The sequence below is a fragment of the Arachis duranensis genome, chromosome 3, assembly GCF_000817695.3.
Source record: "Arachis duranensis cultivar V14167 chromosome 3, aradu.V14167.gnm2.J7QH, whole genome shotgun sequence".
In the NCBI taxonomy this organism is placed as follows: Eukaryota; Viridiplantae; Streptophyta; class Magnoliopsida; order Fabales; family Fabaceae; genus Arachis; species Arachis duranensis.
In genome coordinates, this window is record NC_029774.3 from 17,122,847 (window position 1) to 17,134,388 (window position 11,542).

Below are 11,542 nucleotides of genomic sequence, written 5' to 3' on the forward strand. Positions count from 1 at the left end.
AAATTACCTAACAAATATCAAAATGCAACCAAACTAACCAAGCCACATACCCAATTATTCAAGAAAAAAGCTAAAAGAGATAAAGTTAGAGGGATATTACCATACACTTTGGTTTTAAGTCCTCAAGTTGAACTTTTAGGTTGGAGCTCACATCAAGGAGGCTTGTGCTTCCATCCATCCTTGAGTTGCCAACCATGCTTGCTCTTCCAAGATCCTCTGGGATCCCAAACGAAGTACATTAAACTCTCAAGCAACCTCAAAAAATTGGGATCCAAAATTGTTGGTTGTAGAGTTGTATGCCCGGATCCCACACTTTGATTTCTCTATCATCTTCTTGTTGACTTTCATTCTCGTACTTGGATGAACAACCTTCCAAATTTCCTTTGGAGCACCCACTTGAATTTTTAAATCCTCCCAATTGGACCTTGTACCACTTATGCTTTGAACTCCTTTGGCAACCAACACCCATTTCTTTCTTGTTGAACACCCGAAGAAGGATCTTAAGTTCATGATCCGTTTCCAAGAGAGCATATTGGTATGGGCCTATGAAGCTCATGGACAAAATTGTCACCCATTCAAATTGCCCTTGGATTGAATCACTCTATTAGAATCTTGCATGAATGCCTCCACTTCTTGGGTGGTCACATCTTCCTCACCACCCTTTTCAAGCTCTTCCCTATCTCTCTCAAACTCAAGAGGGGAAGGTTCCTCAAGATCATTGAGGGGATTGAACAAGGTAGACAAAAAATTATTGATGATGCAATTCACTTCTTGATCAAACTCCCTCAATTCTCCATTTACCTTTTCCGGTTCACTAGTTCTATCTTTCTCCTCTTGTGCACATTCTTGTCCTAGCTCTTCTTCTTTCCCTTGCGGCTCCATATTCTCCTTCTCACTACACTCCTTAGTTGACCCTCCACCTTCCTCAAGGGGATGTCTTGAGTGCTTGAGTGTAGTAAGGCCAAGCGGTTCACAGCTTTGGCTATAGTAGCATAGAACTCTCCTTGCTTCTTTCGGAACCCTTTTTGATCTTGTAAGAATGCTTGAAGGTCTTGTTGTTCTTGGGGCAGGGATTGGAGAACTTCATATTGAGGTGAAGAAGGTTCAATGGTTGGAAAAAAGGTTGTATGGTTAGAAGTTGTGTCATGTAGGTGAGGGTATTGAGGTGGGGTATAAGAATGTGGTGGTTCATAAGGTTGGTAGCAAGGTGTATAGACATCTTGATTCCATGTAAGTGGATGGTGTGGTGCTTGAAAGTTTTGTGGTTGGGGGTTGTGTATGGGATATCTTTGATATCTTTGGATTTGGTATGCACATTGGGGAGGATTTGGGGGAGGATTTGCCTCGTTGTAGTATGGGGAAGATTGCTCCTCCCTCCATCGCTTCTCCCATTCCATGAACCAATCCCAATTTGAATTCATCATATCCTACAAAATAGTCACAACCAAGCTCCAAACAACAAGGGTGATAGCTCATAAAGAAAGTAGAAAATAAAAGCAAAATACATCAATAAACAAGAAAACAAACACCTAAATATTAGCAAAAACAACCAAATAACAAAAAAGTAAGCTATTTACACTATGGACATATTTACAACAACCTAATATATAACACCAATTGTATCCCCGGCAACGGCACCAAAAACATGACGAATGACCTAAAGCGGGTTAGGAATTTTATCTCAAAATAAGATTGGCGTTGCAAGTATAGTCCCAACCCAACAATCGACCATCAATCAAAGTTTAGATTTTCAAATACAAAACATACAAAACCGAGAGTAATGAAACTTCGGGTCGTTCTTCCTAAGATGCAATTGAGATGTCACACTTTCGGTTGTTAGGAAAAAAAGGGGGTTTTCAAGCAAGAAACGAAAGATTAAATGAACTAAGAGATAAAAGAACCAAGAAATGATCAGAATTGGAATTGATGCAAGTAAAAGTGAAACAAGATCAAAACTTAATGAAAATGCTATTAATGCAAAAAGAGCCTTGACTTGGGAATGAAGATCCAAAGGAATCCTATCATTTCCATAACCAAAACTATGGTAATTATGATGAGTCAATCTCGCTTAGTTAACCCCTATCATCGAGGAGCAAGTCAAGCAAGCATAATTGACCTTGATCCATAAGTCATAGCTAACTAACCAAATTAATTGGTAAAAAGCTAGCTTCAATGGACACAATAGTCAACTAACTACCCAAGAATTACCACGAAATGTTGGACATCATGACTCTAATATTCTAGGAACTCAAATCCCAAGCCAAGGTGGAAAAATCTACTCAAAATCTAGAGTTGGCATTTTCACAAACACCTTGTGTGCATAAACCCAAAACATGAGAAATTGTAAAGGAAAATGGAAAACTATAACCAACTATTCACAAAATCAACAATAAATATCCAAACAAACATAAAAAAAGCATAAAACATTAAATGCATCAATCAAAACTTCAAGAACTCAAAATTGAAAATATGAACAAAAGAACCAAGAAGAAATGAAAATAAAGATGATGTAATTAAAGAGAAATTAAGAGCACTTACAATTAAAGAAGCAAAATCCAAGATCAAAGTTTGCTATAAAATGCTACAATGGAAATTGAAGTAAACCCTAAGAAAGCAATGACTATCTACACTACTCCTACTCCTAAAAAATGTAAAAAAAAATGTTCTAAGTCATCATGCTACCTAATAAAACCTAATGCCTTTATATGGCTTCAATTTCCGTTGATATAGCACTTCCCATTCAGCATAGAGTCCTCCAAAACTAGGCCAAAGGCCCCCAAAATCATGAATCACGTGTTTCATTAATAAAACCACGTGCAGGGACCTGTACGTACGCACAATGGGTTGTGCGCACGCACAGATGCTCGTGCGCACGCACACATGACTGTGTGTGATTTTCCTTGTTTTCTTCATGTGTTCTCCCTTGTACATGCTTTCTTCCACTTTTTCCTAGCCAATCGTGCCTAAATGACCTGAAATCACTCACAAAATATGTCACGGTATTAACTGGCATAAAAGTGAAATTAAATTCACTAATTTTAGCACAATATGCATGTTTTCATATTTAAGTCTAATTTAGAGAAATAACACAAAAGTATGCTATTTTAGTGTTTAAGTGTAGGTTTATGTGATGAAATTCACTCAAATCAAGTCAAAATCTATCATCAAATATGGACTCATCAGATATCCTATCCCAAACAAAAAAGATTTGTTAAATAGACTAAACTCAGCTAACATTTTCTCAACATTTGACATGAATTCTGGGTACTGCCAAATCCAGATTAATGAGGCTGATAGATACAAAACGGCATTCACAATGCCTTTTGGAAATTATGAATGGAATGTGATGCCTTTTGGCCTAAAAAATGCACCGTCGGAATTCCAAAAAATGATGAATGATATTTTCAATCCCTCCTCCGACTTTGCCATCGTCTACATAGACGACGTGCTCATTTTTTCACAATCCTTGCTTGATCATTTTAAACATGTGAAAACTTTTATGTACACTATCAGGCATAATGGTCTAGCAATTTCTAAATCAATGATTAGTTTATTCTAAACTAAAATCCATTTCCTTGGTCACATGATTCACCAGGGAACAATTACACCCATAGACATGGTTATCCAATTTGTGAATAAATTCCCTGATCACGTTTTGGAAAAGAATCAACTCCAAAGGTTCTTTGGCTGTATAAATTATATAGCAAATTTTATTCCAAATTTAAGCACCCGTATCAAACCTCTCTATGACCATCCAGAGAAAAAACTCCCTCCTTGGACAGATACTCATACAACGATTGTCAAACAACTCAAACTTAGTGTCAAAGAACTCCCTTGTCTTTACCTTCCTGTTCCACAAGCTTTCAAAATTGTTGAGACTAATGCTTTAGATCTAGCTTATGGGGGCATCCTAAAACAAAAACTTAATAATAAAGAGTCCATCATTGCATTTACATCTAAGCATTAGAATACTTCCAACAAAATTATTCGACTATACAGAAAGAAGTTTTAGCGATTGTTTTATGTATTTTGAAATTCCAATCTGATTTATTAAACCAAAAATTTCTGGTCAGGGTCGATTGTAAGTCTGCCAAAGACATTTTACAAAAAGATGTAAAAAATCTTGCATCCAAACACTTTTTTGCTCGCTGGCAAGCAGTTTTAAGCATTTTTTATTTCGAAATTGAATACATTCAAGGAATCTCAAACTCTCTCCCTGATTACCTTACCCGTGAATACTTGCAGGGAAAGCCGCCACATGCCTAAAAAGGCAACATTAGCCTCTGTAAGAGGCAGAGGCATCCGCCTAGCCCTATGAGGCCAAGTAAAAAATTCAGGGTCAAGCACCCCAACTGGGTCATCCACCCAACAACCTACCTCAATAACCCAAGAGCCAACTGAGTCATCTACTCAGATCACAAAAAATATAGCTGAATCATTTACTCAACCTCTAAGTAGCCAAACAACCAAGCAAACAAAGGTGGACTATGCTCTTCCATTCCAAACCTTGTTGGTCTTACAAGATGTAGGTCTCTCGAAACTTCACAAAAAATCCTAGACTGATACATGTGACAATTCAGATGATAATGAAATTGACTTGACAAAATTTTTGTCACAAGCAGCCCAAAAGACTATTTGTAATGACCCAAAAGGTAAAGAAATTACCCAAACAAAATAACCCCAATCGATTCAGACCCAACCCCCAAACATCCAACCAAAACCACAATCCACATACATTTCAAAAAATAAATTCTCATCTGTCTTCTTAATGGAACCCGAATTCTGAGAAAAATTACCTTTTAAGGTAATCCCTAAAGTCTTCCCACAAGGATTGCATTTTAGACTAACAGAACCAGACAGTTTTATGAATTCATACTAGTGGATTCAGATTCATTCTCGGTAAAACACTACAAAGACCCTAAAGATGCCACCAACATAACCCATTCAACCATTTAAATATTAAAAGTGCTCACCCCTACCCAATTTGAAAAAAATTCAAATAATACAAAAAAAATTTCTCAACCTTTTGACCCAATAGGATATTCTTATTGGGAATATGTGAACATCTGGACAAGACTATTTTAGTTACAAAATAACCAGAATAGACTTTCCTGTCTCATCTACTTCAAGAAAAATACCAATTATCATTTTTCAAACTGGTTTACCCAATGGAGGGACTATTTTGGCCCATTACGAGAGATCCTGCCCCCACCTGCCGATGAGGGGTTCAAAATTTTCACCAAAAAGTTTGACCAACGGAAAACAAGCATCCCTGCAGATCTTAAATTTTTTTCTACATTTGCACTGGCCTGGGTATTCTCATGGCAATACAGATATGGCAAACAGGAACTGATAAACCACTATTTTATGGTTTATCTTGTGCTCAATTGAGTGGTTTTTATCAACTCTTTACCCACTTATTCATACTATTTGCATGGTTTTACATTCTCCTTTCCGATTTTGTGCTATGATTGAAAACATGCTTCTTTGGCTTTTATTTCCTTTTATTTAATCCTCTCTTATTACCATTAGATGTCTTGATATGTGTGTTAAGTGATTTCAGGAATTACAGGGCAGGAATGACTTAGAGGATGGAAAGGAAGCATGCAAAAGTGGAAGGAATACAAGAAGTTGAAGGAACTGCAAAGCTATCAACCTGACTCTCTCGCACTAAAACGATCATAACTTGAGCTACATAGGTCCAAATGATGTGGTTCCACTTGCGTTGGAAAGCTAACGTTCGGGGCTTCGATTTGACATATAATTCACCATAGTGGCCGTACAGATAGATGACGCGAACACGCGCTCCACGCGGACGCGTCGCATCTGCGAACTTCAATCCACGCGGACGCGTGGACGAAGCCTCCACGTCACCTTGCCGCGACCTGTACGGACTAGATTTCATAATCAGCGATTTCTGGGCTATTTCTGACCCAGTTTTCGGCCCGGAGAACACAGATTAGAGGCTATAAAGTGGGGGAATGCATCCATTCATGAGAAGACTTTCATAATTCATAATTTTTAGGTTTTAGATGTAGTTTTTAGAGGGAGAGGCTCTCTCCTCTCTCTTAGGATTTAGGATTAGGATTTTTAGAAATTAGGGATTTATCTCACCTTCACATCAGGTTCAATATTCCTTTATTTTGACTTCTCTTCCACTTTGGGATACTTTAATGATTTTATTTGTATTTGATTTATGTTGCCCAATTGGCTTATGAATATTATCCATGTTAGATTTTATTGCTTTGAATGTATGTTATTTGAGGTACTTCAGATCTAAGCTTCATATTTAGCTTTTTATATTATTGGCTTTAATTGATTAACTGGAAGCTCTTGAGTTATCAACTATTCATGATTGATTGTTATGTCAGCTAATTAACTGGAATTCCACTGACTCTAGTCTTTCCTTAGGATTTGGAGGACTTGGGAAATCTAACCAATTAGTTCACTTGACTTTTCCTTGCTTATGCAAAGGTTAACTAAGTGGGATTAACTTCCATTCTTATAGGAGTAACTAGGATAGGACTTCCGAATTTTCATATCTTGCCAAGAGTTTATTTTATAGTTAATTATTTATTTTATTTGTCATTTAATTTACTTGTTCCTCACTTTCAAAACCCCAATTTACAAAACTCATAACCAATAATAAAGACATACCTCCCTGCAATTCCTTGAGAAGACGACCCAAGGTTTGAATACTCGGTTATCAATTTTAAAAGAGTTTGTTACTTGTGACAACCAAACGTTTGTAAGAAAGGTTGATTGCTTGGTTTAGTAACTATACTTACAACGAGAGTTTACTATAACTTCTAAACCATCAATCTTCAGTTCTCTTCATGAACACCCGAAGGCACCACCGATACTTCAAAGAAATGCCTATGTTAAATGGTGGTCTCAATTCGATGCAATCATGGCTCACCCAGATATAGTCAGAAAATGATTCAACGAACACCCTAGTACGTTAAGCCATTTGATCATGAAAAGTCAATATTCCTCAATCAGAAAGCCCAAATTGCTGTAGCTCTAGCAGGAGCCCAATCAAAAGAAACACTAGCAAAACACCTCCAATAAATCATGCAGATGATCGAAGAAGATAAAGAAGACAAAGAAGACCCTAGTTCTTCAGCAGAATTCTCAAGTGATTATAATCAAAACGAAGATGATTGCTTCGAGATCAATTTAGGAGAAGATTAGATAAGCATTTGAAATATAATTATGTAATTCCAAAAAACCAAAACTGTATCAACTTGTATTATAGAAATAGTACCGATTGACATAACTTGTACTGCAGAAATAGTAGAATCTAGGTCTATAAAAGAAAACCTTAGCAACATTCTGAGGTAGAGTTTTTTAGACACACAAGTATAGAGAGAAAAATAAGAGAGAGAAGCTCTGAGAATCCTTTGTAAGCCTTTTCCTCTCATCTTTTCTTTCTCCAAAATTAATTCAATAAAGAGTTTTCACTTCTTCATTTTCGTATTTCCTTTATAAAACTTCTGAATTTGCATATGTGTGCGGACTACCGCCACATCTAATTTTATATTAACTTGTATATGCGTGCTGACTACCGCTGCATCTAACTTCATATTTAATTCCTGTCTTTGCATCTACATTCATATAAATAATAAACATTAATTTCATCTTCACTTTTTCTCCTTATCCCTCCTAGATCCACTTCATTTTTTAACTTATACTCTCTATAATCTTCTTGCTTTCTGTCTTTCAATTTGATATCTGTATTGTTAAATAATACTCCATTAATCTAATCTTTTGTGTTCTGCAGCTCCAACAAATCGTCGATTCGTTTATGATATTCATTGCTCAACAGTCTGGTATAAATTCCAACACTGAACGCATAACCCTTCCTCTATCAGGCTTCTATGACACTGATTTCTCTCTGAAGGCCTCTGTGGCATAAAAATATTTAACATACCTTTCTTTTCCAAATATTTATGGGATAGAAAGCCACCCTCTTGTTTTTAGTTCTTGCCTCCTAATTTTTTAATGTAATATTTCAGGAACAGAAGATTAAAGAAGGACTCTATATGATGGACACTAAATAGTCTCAAATCTCTTACTTTGTAACTATTCTAATACTAATACTAGTATTTATGTACTTCTATATTTAATGTAAAAGCTGCTTGCCTGCAACGTGTACTACATATCTATACTTGATTTATTTTACTACAGTTATACGTGTCATGCATGTAGGATAATATGAAGTCCAAGCCATTTGTTTTCATATAAAGTTAATGTGCATATGTTCTGCTTTTGTTTTCCTGACTTGCATCCTTTGGGTAGTAGATTATTATCTTTGCCATTAATTTCATGTTAATTCTGTTTATGGATCATAAATTCATAATTTTTATTTGCATGTTAATTCTTAAAAATGTACATTTCAGCGGCATATACTTCTTGTTGGAAGTGAAATTGTTTTGCTTTTATGCACTATATATCTTTTATTATCTAAGCTATTTTTCCAAAAATATGTCAGGCACTTGATGCTGATAGCATGGACATGGAAATTGACTTGTCTAATCTAGGGACAGTCAAGACAATATTTTTAGCTTTATTCAGGTGTGATTTGGTACAAGGCTGCTGCTTGATTTTGAAAATTACTTAACTTCACTTTGCTTCTTATTCTATTTGATTATAGCAAGCTGGATGTCCCTATCAAGACAACCATTTCAGCTAATGTTCTTGAGGAAGCTCTGAATGGGACAGTTACAGTCAGATCGCTTCCACCTTATTAGTCCCTTGGTATTGTATTTGTTCTAATTATGTCGCAAGTTGCAGGTAGAGAAGCAATGTGCTCACTTTTTTGGTGTGACAATAAATGAGGAGCAAGCTGAGTCAGGGATTGTAATAATAGTTACTTCAACTGCACAAAGCAAATTCAAGGTACCATTGTACCTTTGTTTATAGTACCCTCTAACTTTGTTAGTCCATCTGGTGCGGTTTTTGGTATTGGTTGATGTGGATTTTAATGCTTGAGGTTGATTTTTTAGTTACTTTACTTTGAACAAGATGCAAATGGTGGCTATGGTTTAGCACTGCAGGTAATCTTTGTTGTTTTAATGCTTCTACATTTAGTCTCCCTTTCTTGTTAGACTGGTTTTACCAAACTAAGTGATTCTAAATTGAAATTACGATAAGCATGGTACTAAGGTTTTCATAGTTGATTTGTACATTACATATACTGCAATTAGTCATAGAAGCAGTGCATGTGCAATTACAATTGAATGTATATTTAGTAAATAGTGCATACATTTTTTTTTTCTGTATAGGAAGATAGTGAGAAAACTGGCAAGGTGACATCTATCGGAATGTATTTCTTACATTTTCAAGTGCACAAAATGGATTCGACCATGAATGTGGTATGAAGTTAGGTTTCATTGCGTTCCTTTTTCCTGTGTTTTAAGTGATCTTTTGAAAGTGACGGTTACTTTTAGTGCTATGGTACAGTTAGCGATGGCCAAGGATCCTGAAAGGGCTTTCTTTAAAAGGTTGGAAGGTCTTCAACCTTGTGAAGTCTCGGAACTAAAGCCTGGCACTCATATATTTGCTATTTATGGTCTGAATAATTTATTTTTGCTTTATCATTCTTTGCTTTCTAGGGTTATTTTTGTTACACAAAAATATATTAACACTAATTCAACTTGTTATCATTTAGGTGATAACTTTTTTAAGACTGCTAGCTATACAATTGAGGTAGTATGTGAAAAATCATATGAAGATACCACCCAGAAACTTAAGCACAGCGAGGCTCAGATTTTAAGAAAGAGGAATGAGCTACGCCAATTTGAAGCAGAATATAGAAAGCTTACTATTTGCTTTACTCAATCGTGGCTTATGGTTTATCTCGAGATCCTTACAGTGTTTTGTATCTTAATGATTTTCAGGCATTGGCTCACTACCAGGAAGTGACAGAGAGATATGTAAAAGAAAAACAATCTGTATATTCTTTCAATATGTGCTGTAGTGACAACTGCATTTCTGGAAATGCTCACACTAGCATAATTTTTAATTATAATGTTTCCCTTACCTAAATTAGTTAAAAGTTGAAAAGATCATCTATCCGATAGTGTGTGGACTATACATGGTTCTATGGGGAAAGAACAAAGAGATGAAAAAGGTAACTCAGTTGCTACCATCTGAAATCATACAATTACAGCAGCAGGATCAACAACAGACTACCTTATCTAAATAATAATCAAATCTTTTCTTTTTTTTTTTTTGAATACTTTTGTATGCCACATTATCTTATCTGAATAATTATTTTGGTATATATTTCATTAAAACATTATATGGTATTTCATAACATGTGGTTTTTGAAACAGATAACGTCATCATGGGTTGGCTACAAAATATATTTGAAGAAGGATAAGAGGAGGAACAAGAAGGCAAAGTTTTCTTGTGAGGAAAGCAGTGATGATAAAGAAGAAGAAGCAGCAACAGAAATAGCAAGTGAAGTAAATTTTGCAGATGAGATAAGTGGAATTAACACAGGACCTTCTTTTTATTGATTACAATATATCTTTTATATGATTATGTTTTCAATAAATATTTAAAGAATATAATAAATATAAACTAATTGATAAATTATCAAAATTTAAAAATAATAATTAGTTTGATACAAAAATAAAACTAAAAAATGATCATGACTAAAACAAGGTTGTTATAATAAGTATGAATGTCCATCTCTCCAATCAAGTTAACTCTGGGCTATGTAATATTAACTATGAGCGGTGCTTTGTTTCCCCAGGATAGACTTTATATTAATGAAATTTGAAAAGGAAAATCTTGGACAAGTATAAATAGGACATGAATTTGTGATAATACGTACACACAAAATCAATAACAATTCTTCCTCTCTTTATACTTCCACACAATAATAAACATTCTCTTCCTTCTTTCTACACTATTAATATTTCTCTCTATTTACGTTATTATATATATATATATATATATCATTCTTATTGAGTTAGTTATAATATTAGAGTCTTCTATTTACAAATCTTTATTTTATATTTAGTACATCTTTCTTATTTATTTTACAACATGTTATCAGCACGAGACTCTGGTCAAATTTTTAGGAAGACTAAGGTAACAAATTTTTATTATGTCGAAACTCTCTCATCTTGAATTCAATGCTCTTGATATATCGGGGAACAATTATTTATCATGGATACTAGATGCTGAAATCCATCTTGATTCAATGGATCTTGGAGATACCTTTAAGGCTGAAAATAATGCATCCCAAAAGGATAAAGCCAAAGCCATGATTTTTCTTCATTGTCATCTTGACGAAGGATTGAAAAATAAATATCTCACATTAAAAGATCTTGCGGATCTTTGGAAAGACCTTGAAGAAAGGTACAATCATAAAAAAACGGTGATACTTCCTCAAACCCGATATGAATGGACGCATTTGCATCTACAGGATTTTAAATCCATAAATGAATATAATTCTGCAATGTTTCGAATCACCTCACAAATAAAATTATATGGGGAAAAGATAACTGATCATGATATATTGGAG

The 11,542-nt window shown here is 35.0% G+C and overlaps 1 pseudogene; it reads left to right on the top strand.

The window, feature by feature from the left end:
- The first annotated feature begins 1,039 nt into the window (after positions 1–1,039).
- LOC107474581 (chaperone protein dnaJ 15-like) lies at positions 1,040–10,251 on the top strand (annotated as a pseudogene).
- The last annotated feature ends 1,291 nt before the right edge of the window (positions 10,252–11,542 follow it).